The sequence below is a fragment of the Schistocerca nitens genome, chromosome 8, assembly GCF_023898315.1.
Source record: "Schistocerca nitens isolate TAMUIC-IGC-003100 chromosome 8, iqSchNite1.1, whole genome shotgun sequence".
NCBI classification, from domain to species: Eukaryota; Metazoa; Arthropoda; class Insecta; order Orthoptera; family Acrididae; genus Schistocerca; species Schistocerca nitens.
This window is the reverse complement of record NC_064621.1, coordinates 12,050,129-12,064,099: the sequence shown is the minus strand read 5'-3', so window position 1 is coordinate 12,064,099 and position 13,971 is coordinate 12,050,129.

The following is a 13,971-nucleotide window of genomic DNA, read 5'->3' as shown; positions in this document are numbered from 1 at the left end:
CACCAGTTTTACATTCCGATGCAACTCTGCAGGTTTACTATATCCCTTGGCCTTCCCATTGACGATGAATCACAGAAATTGCATAGGAGTTAACTATAAGAGGCACAGTGCCGACTTAATTGCAGGAAGACTGAGTCTTCCCACTGTTTATGATTTGAGCATTTCCTGTGTCACTAGTTTTACATTCCGATGCACCTTTGCAGGTTTACTGTATCCCTTGGACCTTCCCATTGACGATGAAACACAGAAATTGCATCGGAATTAAAAATAAGAGACACAATGCCGACTTAAGTACAAGAAAATTGAGGCTTCTTAGGGTCTATGATTTGAGAGCATCCTGTGTCACCAGTTTTACATTCCGATGCACCTCTGCAGGTTTACTGTATCACCTGGACCTTCCCATTGACGGTGAAACTCAGAAATTGCATCGGAAATAAATATAAGAGACACAATGATGACTGAAGTACAGGAAAACAGAATCTTCCTACTGTCTATGTTTTGAGCGTTTCCTGTGTCACCAGTTTTACATTCCGATGCACCTCTGCAGGTTTACTGTATCCCTTGCACCTTCACAGTGACGATGAAACTCATAAATTGCATCGGAATTAAATATAAGAGACACAATGCCGACTTAAGAACAGGAAGACTGAGTCTTCCTACTCTATATGTTTTTTAGCGATTCCTGTGTCAACAGTTTTACATTCCGATGAACCACTGCAGGTTACTGTATCCCTTGGACCTTCCCATTGACGATGAAACTCATAAATTGCATCGGAATTAAATATAAGAGACACAATGCCGCCTTCAGAGCAGGAAGACTGAGTCTTCCTACTCTCTATGTTTTTTAGCGTTTCCTATGTCACCAGTTTTACATTCCGATGCACCTCTGCAGGTTTACTGTATCCCTTGGACCTTCCCATTGACGATGAAACACAGAAATTGCAACGGAATTAAAAATAAGAGACACAATGCCTACTTAAGTACAGGAAAACAGAATCTTCCTACTGTCTATATTTTGAGCGTTTGCTGTGTCACCAGTTTTACATTCCGATGCACCTCTGCAGGTTTACTGTATCCATTGGACCTTCCCATTGGCGATGAAACACAGAATTTGCATCGGAATTAAATGTAAGAGACACAACGCCGACTTAAGTGCAAGGAAACTGAGTCCTCTTACGGTCTATGTTACGAGCGCTTCCTGTGTCACCAGTTTTACATTCCGATGCACCTCTGCAGGTTTCCTGTATCCCTTGGATCTTCCCATTGACGATGAAACACAGAAATTGCATTGGATTTCAATATAAGAGACACAATGCCGACTTCAGTACAGGAAGACTGTGTCTTCCTACTGTCTATGTTTTGAGCGTTTCCTGTGTCACCAATTTTACATTCCGATGCACCTCTGCAGGTTTACTGTATCCCTTGGCCTTCCCATTGACGCTGAAACACAGAAATTGCATCGGAATTAAATATAAGAGACACGGTGCCGACTTAAGTAAAGGCAGACTGAGTCTCTCTACTGTCTATGTTCTGAGCGTTTCCTGTGTCACCAGTTTTACATTCCGATGCACCTCTGCAGGTTTACTGTATCCCTTGGCCTTTCCATTGACGATGAAACTCAGAAATTGCAACGGAATTAAATATAAGTGACACAATGCCGACATAAGTACAGGAAGACTGAGTCTTCCTACTGTCTATGTTTTGAGCGTTTTCTGTGTCACCAGTTTTACATTCCGATGCACCTCTGCAGGTTTACTGTATCCCTTGGCCTTCCCATTGACGCTGAAACACAGAAATTGCATCGGAATTAAATATAAGAGACACAATGCCGACTTAAGAACAGGAAGACTGAGTCTACCTACTCTCTACGTTTTTTAGCGTTTCCTGTGTCAAGAGTTTTCAATCCGATGCACCTCTGCAGGATACTGTATCCCTTGGACCTTCCCATTGACGATGAAACTCAGAAATTGCATCGGAATTAAATATAAGAGACACAAGCCGACTTCAGCACAGGAAGACTGAGTCTTCCTACTGTTACTGATTTGAGCATTTCCTGTGTCACTAGTTTTACATTCCGATGCACCTCTGCAGGTTTACTGTATCCCTTGGACCCATCCATTGACGATGAAACACTGAAATTGCATCGGAATTAAATATAAGAGACACAATGCCGACTTAAGTACAAGAAAATTGAGGCTTCTTAGGGTCTATGTTTTGAGCGCATCCTGTGTCACCAGTTTTACATTCCGATGCACCTCTGCAGGTTTACTGTTTCCCATGGACCTTTCCATTGACGATGAGACACAGAAATGGCATCGGAATTAAATATAAGAGACACAATGACGACTGAAGTACAGGAAAACAGAATCTTCCTACTGTCTATGTTTTGAGCGTTTCCTGTGTCAACAGTTTTACATTCCGATGCACCTCTGCAGGTTTACTCTATCCCTTGCACCTTCACAGTGACGATGAAACTCAGAAATTGCATCGGAATTAAATATAAGAGACACAATGCCGACTTAAGAACAGGAAGACTGAGTCTTCCTACTCTCTATGATTTTTAGCGTTTCCTGTGCCAACAGTTTTACATTCCGATGCACCTCTGCAGGTTACTGTATCCCTTGGACCTTCCCATTGACGATGAAACTCAGAAATTGCATCGGAATTAAATATAAGAGACACAATACTGACTTAAGAACAGGAAGACTGAGTCTTCCTACTCTCTATGTGTTTTAGTGTTTCCTATGTCACCAGATTTACATTCCGATGCACCTCTGCAGGTTTACTGTATCCCTTGGACCTTCCCATTGACGATGAAACACAGAAATTGCAACGGAATTAAATATAAGAGACACAATGCCTACTTAAGTACAGGAAAACAGAATCTTCCTACTGTCTATATTTTGAGCGTTTGCTGTGTCACCAGTTTTACATTCCGATGCACCTCTGCAGGTTTACTGTATCCATTGGACCTTCCCATTGACGATGAAACACAGAATTTGCATCGGAATTAAATGTAAGAGACACAACGCCGACTGAAGTGCAAGAAAACTGAGTCCTCTTACGGTCTATGTTACGAGCGCTTCCTGTGTCACCAGTTTTACATTCCGATGCACCTCTGCAGGTTTCCTGTATCCCTTGGATCTTCCCATTGACGATGAAACGCAGAAATTGCATCGGATTTCAATATAAGAGACACAATGCCGACTTCAGTACAGGAAGACTGAGTCTTCCTACTGTCTATGTTTTGAGCGTTTCCTGTGTCACCAGTTTTACATTCCGATGCACCTCTGCAGGTTTACTGTATCCCTTGGCCTTCCCATTGACGCTGAAACACAGAAATTGCATCGGAATTAAATATAAGAGACACGGTGCCGACTTAAGTACAGGCAGACTGAGTCTCTCTACTGTCTATGTTCTGAGCGTTTCCTGTGTCACCAGTTTTACATTCCGATGCACCTCTGCAGGTTTACTGTATCCCTTGGCCTTCCCATTGACGATGAAACACAGAAATTGCAACGGAATTAAATGTAAGTGACACAATGCCGACATAAGTACAGGAAGACTGAGTCTTCCTACTGTCTGTGTTTTGAGCGTATCCTGTGTCACCAGTTTTACATTCCGATGCACCTCTGCAGGTTTACTCTAACCCTTGGACCTTCACAGTGACGATGAAACTCAGAAATTGCATCGGAATTAAATATAAGAGACACAAGCCGACTTCAGCACAGGAAGACTGAGTCTTCCTACTGTTTATGATTTGAGTATTTCCTGTGTCACTAGTTTTACATTCCGATGCACCTCTGCAGGTTTACTGTATCCCTTGGACCCTCCCATTGACGATGAAACACTGAAATTGCATCGGAATTAAATATAAGAGACACAATGCCGACTTAAGTACAAGAAAATTGAGGCTTCATAGGGTCTATGTTTTGAGCGCATCCTGTGTCACCAGTTTTACATTCCGATGCACCTCTGCAGGTTACTGTATCCCTTGGACCTTCCCATTGACGATGAAACTCAGAAATTGCATCGGAATTAAATATAAGAGACACAATACCGACTTAGGTACAGGAAGTCTGAGTCTTCCTACTGCCTATGTTTTGAGCGTTTCCTGTGTCACCAGTTTTACATTCCGATGCACCTCTGCAGGTTTACTGTATCCCTTGGCCTTCCCATTGACGATGAATCACAGAAATTGCATCGGAGTTAAATATAAGAGACACAGTGCCGACTTAAATTGCAGGAAGACTGAGTCTTCCTACTGTCTATGATTTGAGCATTTCCTGTGTCACCAGTTTTACATTCCGATGCACCTCTGCAGGTTTACTCTATCCCTTGCACCTTCACAGTGACGATGAAACTCAGAAATTGCATCGGAATTAAATATAAGAGACACAATGCCGACTTAAGAACAGGAAGACTGAGTCTTCCTACTCTCTATGATTTTTAGCGTTTCCTGTGCCAACAGTTTTACATTCCGATGCACCTCTGCAGGTTACTGTATCCCTTGGACCTTCCCATTGACGATGAAACTCAGAAATTGCATCGGAATTAAATATAAGAGACACAATGCCGACTTAAGTACAGGAAGACTGAGTATTCCTACTGTCTATGATTCGAGCGTTTCCTGTGTCACCAGTTTTAGATTCCGATGCACCTCTGCAGGTTTACTGTATCCCTTGTACCTTCGCAGTGAGGATGAAACACAGAAATTGCATCGGAATGAAATATAAGAGACACAATGCCGACATAAGTACAGGAAGACTGAGTCTTCCTACTGTCTATGATTTGAGCGTTTCCTGTGTCACTAGTTTTACAATCCGATGCACCTCTGGAGGTTTATTGTATCCCTTGGACATTCACAGTGACAATAATACACAGAAATTGCATCGGAATTAAATATAGTCTTCCTACTCTCAATGCTTTTAGTGTTTCCTATGTCACCAGTTTTACATTCCGATGCACCTCTGCAGGTTTACTGTATCACTTGGACCTTCCCATTGACGATGAAACACAGAATTTCCAACGGTATTAAATATAAGAGACACAATGCCGACTTAAGTACAGGAAGACTGAGTCTTCCTACTGTCTATGTTTTGAGGGTTTCCTGTGTCACCAGTTTTACATTCCGATGCACCTTTGCAGGTTTACTGTATCCATTGGACCTTCCTATTGACGATGAAACACAGAAATTGCATCGGGATTAAATATAAGAGACACAATGCCGACTTAAGTACAAGAAAATTGAGGCTTCTTAGGGTCTATGATTTGAGCGCATCCTGTGTCACCAGTTTTACATTCCGATGCACCTCTGCAGGTTTACTGTATCCCTTGGACCTTCCCATTGACGATGAAACACAGAAATTGCATCGGAGATAAATATAAGAGACACAATGACGACTGAAGTACAGGAAAACAGAATCTTCCTACGGTCTATGTTTTGAGCGTTTCCTGTGTCACCAGTTTTACATTCCGATGCACCTCTGCAGGTTTACTGTATCCCTTGGACATTCACAGTGACGATGAAACTCTGAAATTGCATCGGAGTTAAATATAAGAGACACAGTGCCGACTTAAGTGCAGGAAGACTGAGTCTTCCTTCTGTCTATGATTTGAGCGTTTCCTGTGTCACCAGTTTTACATTCCGATGCAGCTCTGCAGGTTTACTCTATCCCTTGCACCTTCACAGTGACGATGAAACTCAGAATTTTAATCGGAATTAAATGTAAGAGACACAACGCCGACTGAAGTGCAAGAAAACTGAGTCCTCTTTCGGTCTATGTTACGAGCGCTTCCTGTGTTACCAGTTTTACATTCCGATGCACCTCTGCAGGTTTCCTGTATCCCTTGCACCTTCCCATTGACGATGAAACACAGAAATTGCATCGGATTTCAATATAAGAGACACAATGCCGACTTCAGTACAGGAAGACTGAGTCTTCCTACTGTCTATGTTTTGAGCGTTTCCTGTGTCACCAGTTTTACATTCCGATGCACCTCTGCAGGTTTACTGTATCCCTTGGCCTTCCCATTGACGATGAAACCCCACAAATTGCAACGGAATTAAATATAAGTGACACAATGCCGACATAAGTACAGGAAGACTGAGTCTTCCTAGTGTCTATGTTTTGAGCGTTTCCTGTGTCACCAGTTTTACATTCCGATGCACCTCTGCAGGTTTACTGTATCCCTTGGCCTTCCCATTGACGCTGAAACACAGAAATTGCATTGGAATTAAATATAAGAGACACGGTGCCGACTTAAGTACAGGCAGACTGAGTCTCTCTACTGTCTATGTTCTGAGCGTTTCCTGTGTCACCAGTTTTACATTCCGATGCACCTCTGCAGGTTTACTCTATCACTTGGACCTTCACAGTGACGATGAAATTCAGAAATTGCATCGGAATTAAATATAAGAGACACAATGCCGACTTAAGAACAGGAAGACTGAGTCTTCCTACTCTCTACGTTTTTTAGCGTTTCCTGTGTCAACAGTTTTCATTCCGATGCACCTCTGCAGGTTACTGTATCCCTTGGACCTTCCCATTGACGATGAAACTCAGAAATTGCATCGGAATTAAATATAAGAGACACAAGCCGACTTAAGTACAGGAAGACTGAGTATTCCTACTGTCTATGATTTGAGTGTTTCCTGTGTCACCAGTTTTAGATTCCGATGCACCTCTGCAGGTTTACTGTATTTCTTGGACCTTCCCATTGACGATGAAACACAGAAATTGCATCGGAATTAAATATAAGAGACACAATGCCGACTTAAGTACAAGAAAATTGAGGCTTCTTAGGGTCTATGTTTTGACCGCATCCTGTGTCACCAGTTTTACATTCCGATGCACCTCTGCTGGTTTACTGTATCCCATGGACCTTCCCATTGATGATGAAACACAGAAATTGAATCGGAATTAAATATAAGAGACACAATGACGACTGAAGTTCAGGAAAACAGAATCTTCCTACTGTCTATGTTTTGAGCGTTTCCTGTGTCACCAGTTTTACATTCCGATGCACCTCTGTAGGTTTACTGTAACCCTTGGACATTCACAGTGACGATGAAACTCTGAAATTGCATCGGAATTAAATATAAGAGACACAATGCCGCCTTAAGAGCAGGAAGACTGAGTCTTCCTACTGTCTATGTTTTGAGCGTTTCCTGTGTCACCAGTTTTACATTCTGATGCACCTCTGCATGTTTACTGTATCATTTGGACCTTCCCATTGACGATGAAACACAGAAATTGCATCGGAATTAAATATAAGATACACAATGTTGACTGAAGTACAAGAAGACCGAGTCCTCCTACTGTCTATGTTTTGAGCGTTTCCTGTGTCACCAGTTTTACTTTCCGATGCACCTCTGCAGGTTTACTGTATCCCTTGGGCCTTCCCATTGACGATGATACACAGAAATTGCCTCGGAATTAAATATAAGAGACTCAATGCCGGCTGAAGTACAGGAAGACTGAGTCTACTTACTGTGTATGTTTTGAGCGTTTCCTGTGTTATCAGTTTTTCATTCCTATGCACCTCTGCAGGTTTACTGTATCCTTTGGACCTTCCCATTGACGATGAAACACAGAAATTGCATCGGAATTAAATATAAGAGACCCAATGCCTACTTAAGTAGAGGAAGACTGAGTCTTCCTACTGTCTATGCTTTGAGCGTTTCCTGTGTCACCAGTTTTACATTCTGACGCAGCTCTGCATGTTTACTGTATCATTCGGACCTTCCCATTGACGATGAATCACAGAAATTGCATCGGAATTAAAAATAAGAGACACAATGACGACTGAAGTAAAGGAAAACAGAATCTTCCTACTGTCTATGTTTTGAGCGTTTCCTGTGTCACCAGTTTTACATTCTGATGCACCTCTGCAGGTTTACTGAATCCCTTGGACATTCACAGTGACGATGAAACTGTGAAATTGCAACGGAATTAAATATTATAGACACAATGACGACCTAAGAGCAGGAAGACTGAGTCTTCCTACTCTCTATGTTTTAGCGTTTCCTATGTCACCAGTTTTACATTCCGATGCACCTCTGCAGATTTACTGTATCCCTTGGACCTTCCCATTGACGATGAAACACAGAAATTGCAACGGAATTAAATATAAGAGACACAATGCCGACTTAAGAACAGGAAGACTAAGTCTTCCTACTGTCTATGTTTTGAGCGTTACCTGTGTCACCAGTTTTACATTCCGATGCACCTCTGCAGGTATAATGTACCCCTTGGCCTTCCCATTGACGATGAATCACAGAAATTGCATCGGAGTTAAATATAAGAGACACAGTGCCGACTTAAGTGCAGGAAGACTGAGTCTTCCTACTGTCTATGATTTGAGCGTTTCCTGTGTCACCAGTTTTACATTGCGATGCACCTCTGCAGGTTTACTCTATCCTTTGCACCTTCACAGTGACGATGAAACTCAGAAATTGCATCGGAATTAGATATAAGAGACACAATGGCGACTTAAGAACAGGAAGACTGAGTCTTCCTACTCTCTATGTTTTTTAGCGTTTCCTGTGTCAACAGTTTTACATTCCGATGCAACTCTGGAGGTTACTGTATCCCTTTTACCTTCCCATTGACGATGTAACTCAGAAATTGCATCGGAATTAAATATAAGAGACACAATGCTGACTTCAGAGCAGGAAGACTGAGTCTTCCTACTCTCTATGTTTTTTAGCGTATCCTATGTCGTCAGTTTTACATTCCGATGCACCTCTGCTGGTTTACTGTATCCCTTGGACCTTCCCATTGACGATGAAACAGAGAAATTGCAACGGAATTAAATATAAGAGACACAATGCCGATTAAGTACAGGAAAACAGAATCTTGCTACTGTCTATATTTTGAGCGTTTGCTGTGTCACCAGTTTTACATTCCGATGCACCTCTGCAGGTTTACTGTATCCATTGGACCTTCCCATTGACGATGAAACACAGAATTTGCATCGGAATTAAATATAAGAGACACAACGCCGACTGAAGTGCAAGAAAACTGAGTCCTCTTACGGTATATGTTACGAGCGCTTTCTGTGTCACCAGTTTTACATTCCGATGCACCTCTGCAGGTTTCCTGTATCCCTTGGACCTTCCCATTGATGATGAAACACAGAAATTGCATCGGATTTCAATATAAGAGACACAATGCCGACTTCAGTACAGGAAGACTGAGTCTTCCTACTGTCTATGATTTGAGCGTTTCCTGTGTCACCAGTTTTACATTCCGATTTACCTCTGCAGGTTTACTGTATCGCTTGGCCTTCCCATTGACGATGAAACTTTGAAATTGCAACGGAATTAAATATAAGTGACACAACGCCGACTTAACTACAGGAAGACTGAGTCTTCCTACTGTCTACGCTTTGAGCGTTTCCTGTGTCACCAGTTTTACATTCCGATGCACCTCTCCAGGTTTACTGTATCCCTTGGCCTTCCCATTGACGCTGAAACACAGAAATTGCATCGGAATTAAATATAAGAGACACGGTGCCGACTTAAGTACAGGCAGACTGAGTCTCTCTACTGTCTATGTTCTGAGCGTTTCCTGTGTCACCAGTTTTACATTCCGATGCACCTCTGCAGGTTTACTCTATCACTTGGACCTTCACAGTGACGATGAAACTCAGAAATTGCATCGGAATTAAATATAAGAGACACAATGCCTACTTAAGAACAGGAAGACTGAGTCTTCCTACTCTCTACGTTTTTTAGCGTTTCCTGTGTCAACAGTTTTCATTCCGATGCACCTCTGCAGGTTACTGTATCCCTTGGACCTTCCCATTGACGATGAAACTCAGAAATTGCATCGGAATTAAATATAAGAGGCACAAGCCGACTTAAGTACAGGAAGACTGAGTATTCCTACTGTCTATGATTTGAGTGTTTCCTGTGTCACCAGTTTTAGATTCCGATGCACCTCTGCAGGTTTACTGTATCCCTTGTACCTTCGCAGTGACGATGAATCACAGAAATTGCATCGGAATTAAATATAAGAGACACAATGCCGACTTCAGCACAGGAAGACTGAGTCTTCCTACTGTTAATGATTTGAGCATTTCCTGTGTCACTAGTTTTATATTCCGATGCACCTCTGCAGGTTTACTGTATTTCTTGGACCTTCCCATTGACGATGAAACACAGAAATTGCATCGGAATTAAATATAAGAGACACAATGCCGACTTAAGTACAAGAAAATTGAGGCTTCTTAGGGTCTATGTTTTGACCGCATCCTGTGTCACCAGTTTTACATTCCGATGCACCTCTGCAGGTTTACTGTATCCCATGGACCTTCCCATTGACGATGAAACACAGAAATTGCATCGGAATTAAATATAAAATACACAATGACGACTGAAGTACAGGAAAACAGAATCTTCCTACTGTCTATGTTTTGAGCGTTTCCTGTGTCACCAGTTTTACATTCCGATGCACCTCTGTAGGTTTACTGTAACCCTTGGACATTCACAGTGACGATGAAACTCTGAAATTGCATCGGAATTAAATATAAGAGACACAATGCCGCCTTAAGAGCAGGAAGACTGAGTCTTCCTACTGTCTATGTTTTGAGCGTTTCCTGTGTCACCAGTTTTACATTCTGATGCACCTCTGCATGTTTACTGTATCATTTGGACCTTCCCATTGACGATGAAACACAGAAATTGCATCGGTATTAAATATAAGTTACACAATGTTGACTGAAGTACAAGAAGACCGAGTCTTCCTACTGTCTATGTTTTGAGCGTTTCCTGTGTCACCAGTTTTACTTTCCGATGCACCTCTGCAGGTTTACTGTATCCCTTGGGCCTTCCCATTGACGATGATACACAGAAATTGCCTTGGAATTAAATATAAGAGACTCAATGCCGGCTGAAGTACAGGAAGACTGAGTCTACTTACTGTGTATGTTTTGAGCGTTTCCTGTGTTACCAGTTTTTCATTCCAATGCACCTCTGCAGGTTTACTGTATCCTTTGGACCTTCCCATTGACGATGAAACACAGAAATTGCATCGGAATTAAATATAAGAGACCCAATGCCTACTTAAGTAGAGGAAGACTGAGGCTTCCTACTGTCTATGCTTTGAGCGTTTCCTGTGTCACCAGTTTTACATTCTGACGCACCTCTGCATGTTTACTGTATCATTCGGACCTTCCCATTGACGATGAATCACAGAAATTGCATCGGAATTAAAAATAAGAGACACAATGACGACTGAAGTAAAGGAAAACAGAATCTTCCTACTGTCTATGTTTTGAGCGTTTCCTGTTTCACCAGTTTTACAATCCGATGCACCTCTGCAGGTTTACTGAATCCCTTGGACATTCACAGTGACGATGAAACTGTGAAATTGCAACGGAATTAAATATAAGAGACACAATGCCGACTTAAGTACAAGAAAACAGAATCTTCCTACTGTCTATATTTTGAGCGTTTGCTGTGTCACCAGTTTTACATTCCGATGCACCTCTGCAGGTTTACTGTATCCATTGGACCTTCCCATTGACGATGAAACACAGAATTTGCATCGGAATTAAATATAAGAGACACAACGCCGACTGAAGTGCAAGAAAACTGAGTCCTCTTACGGTATATGTTACGAGCGCTTTCTGTGTCACCAGTTTTACATTCCGATGCACCTCTGCAGGTTTCCTGTATCCCTTGGTCCTTCCCATTGACGATGAAACACAGAAATTGCATCGGATTTCAATACAAGAGACACAATGCCGACTTCAGTACAGGAAGACTGAGTCTTCCTACTGTCTATGATTTGAGCGTTTCCTGTGTCACCAGTTTTACATTCCGATGCACCTCTGCAGGTTTACTGTATCGCTTGGCCTTCCCATTGACGATGAAACTTAGAAATTGCAACGGAATTAAATATAAGTGACACAATGCCGACTTAACTACAGGAAGACTGAGTCTTCCTACTGTCTACGCTTTGAGCGTTTCCTGTGTCACCAGTTTTATATTCCGATGCACCTCTGCAGGTTTACTGTATCCCTTGGCCTTCCCATTGACGATGAAACACAGAAATTGCATCGGAATTAAATATAAGAGACACAGTGCCGACTTGAGTACAGGAAGACTGAGTCTTTCTACTCTCTACGTTCTGAGCGTTTCCTGTGTCAAATGTTTTACATTCCGATGCACCTCTGCAGGTTTACTCTATCCCTTTTACCTTCACAGTGACGATGAAACTCAGAAATTGCATCGGAATTAAATATAAGAGACACAATGCCGACTTAAGAACAGGAAGACTGAGTCTTCCTTCTCTCTATGTTTTTTAGCGTTTCCTGTGTCAACAGTTTTCATTCCGATGCACTTCTGCAGGTTACTGTATCCCTTGGACCTTCCCATTGACGATGAAACTCAGAAATTGCATCGGAATTAAATATAAGAGACACAATGCCGATTTCAGTACAGGAAGACTGAGTCTTCCTACTCTCTATGCTTTTAGCGTTTCCTATGTCACCAGTTTTACATTCCGATGCACCTCGGCAGGTTTACTGTATCCCTTGGACCTTCCCATTGACGATGAAACACAGAAATTGCAACGGAATTAAATATAAAACCCACAATGACGACTTAAGTACAGGAAGACTGAGTCTTCCTACCGTCTATGTTTTGAGCATTTCCTGTGTCACCAGTTTTACATTCCGATGCACCTTTGCAGGTTTACTGTATCCCTTGGCCTTCCCATTGACGATTAATCACAGAAATTGCATCGGAGTTAAATATAAGAGACACAGTGCTGACTTAAGTAGAGGAAGACTGAGTCTTCCCACTGTCTATGCTTTGAGCGTTTCCTGTGTCACCAGTTTTACATTCTGATGCACCTCTGCATGTTTACTGTATCATTTGGACCTTCCCATTGATGATGAAACTCAGAAATTGCATCGGAATTAAATGTAAGGGACACAATGACGACTGAAGTACAGGAATAACGAGTCTTCCTACTGTCTATGATTTAAACTTTTCCTGTGTCCCCAGTTTTAGATTCCAATGCACCTCTGAAGGTTTACTCCATCCCTTCGACCTTCCCATTGACGATGAAACACAGAAATTGCATCGGAATTAAATATAAGTTACACAATGTTGACTGAAGTACAAGAAGACCGAGTCTTCCTACTGTCTATGTTTTGAGCGTTTCCTGTGTCACCAGTTTTACTTTCCGATGCACCTCTGCAGGTTTACTGTATCCCTTGGGTCTTCCCATTTACGATGATACACAGAAATTGCCTCGGAATTAAATATAAGAGACTCAATGCCGGCTGAAGTACAGGAAGACTGAGTCTACTTACTGTGTATGTTTTGAGCGTTTCCTGTGTTACCAGTTTTTCATTCCAATGCACCTCTGCAGGTTTACTGTATCCTTTGGACCTTCCCATTGACGATGAAACACAGAAATTGCATCGGAATTAAATATAAGAGACCCAATGCCTACTTAAGTAGAGGAAGACAAAGTCTTCCTACTGTCTATGCTTTGAGCGTTTCCTGTGTCACCAGTTTTACATTCTGACGCACCTCTGCATGTTTACTGTATCATTCGGACCTTCCCATTGACGATGAATCACAGAAATTGCATCGGAATTAAAAATAAGAGACACAATGACGACTGAAGTAAAGGAAAACAGAGTCTTCCTACTGTCTATGTTTTGAGCGTTTCCTGTGTCACCAGTTTTACAATCCGATGCACCTCTGCAGGTTTACTGAATCCCTTGGACATTCACAGTGACGATGAAACTGTGAAATTGCAACGGAATTAAATATAAGAGACACAATGACGACCTAAGAGCAGGAAGACTGAGTCTTCCTACTCTCTATGTTTTAGCGTTTCCTATGTCACCAGTTTTACATTCCGATGCACCTCTGCAGGTTTACTGTATCCCTTGGACCTTCCCATTGACGATGAAACACAGAAATTGCAACGGAATTAAATA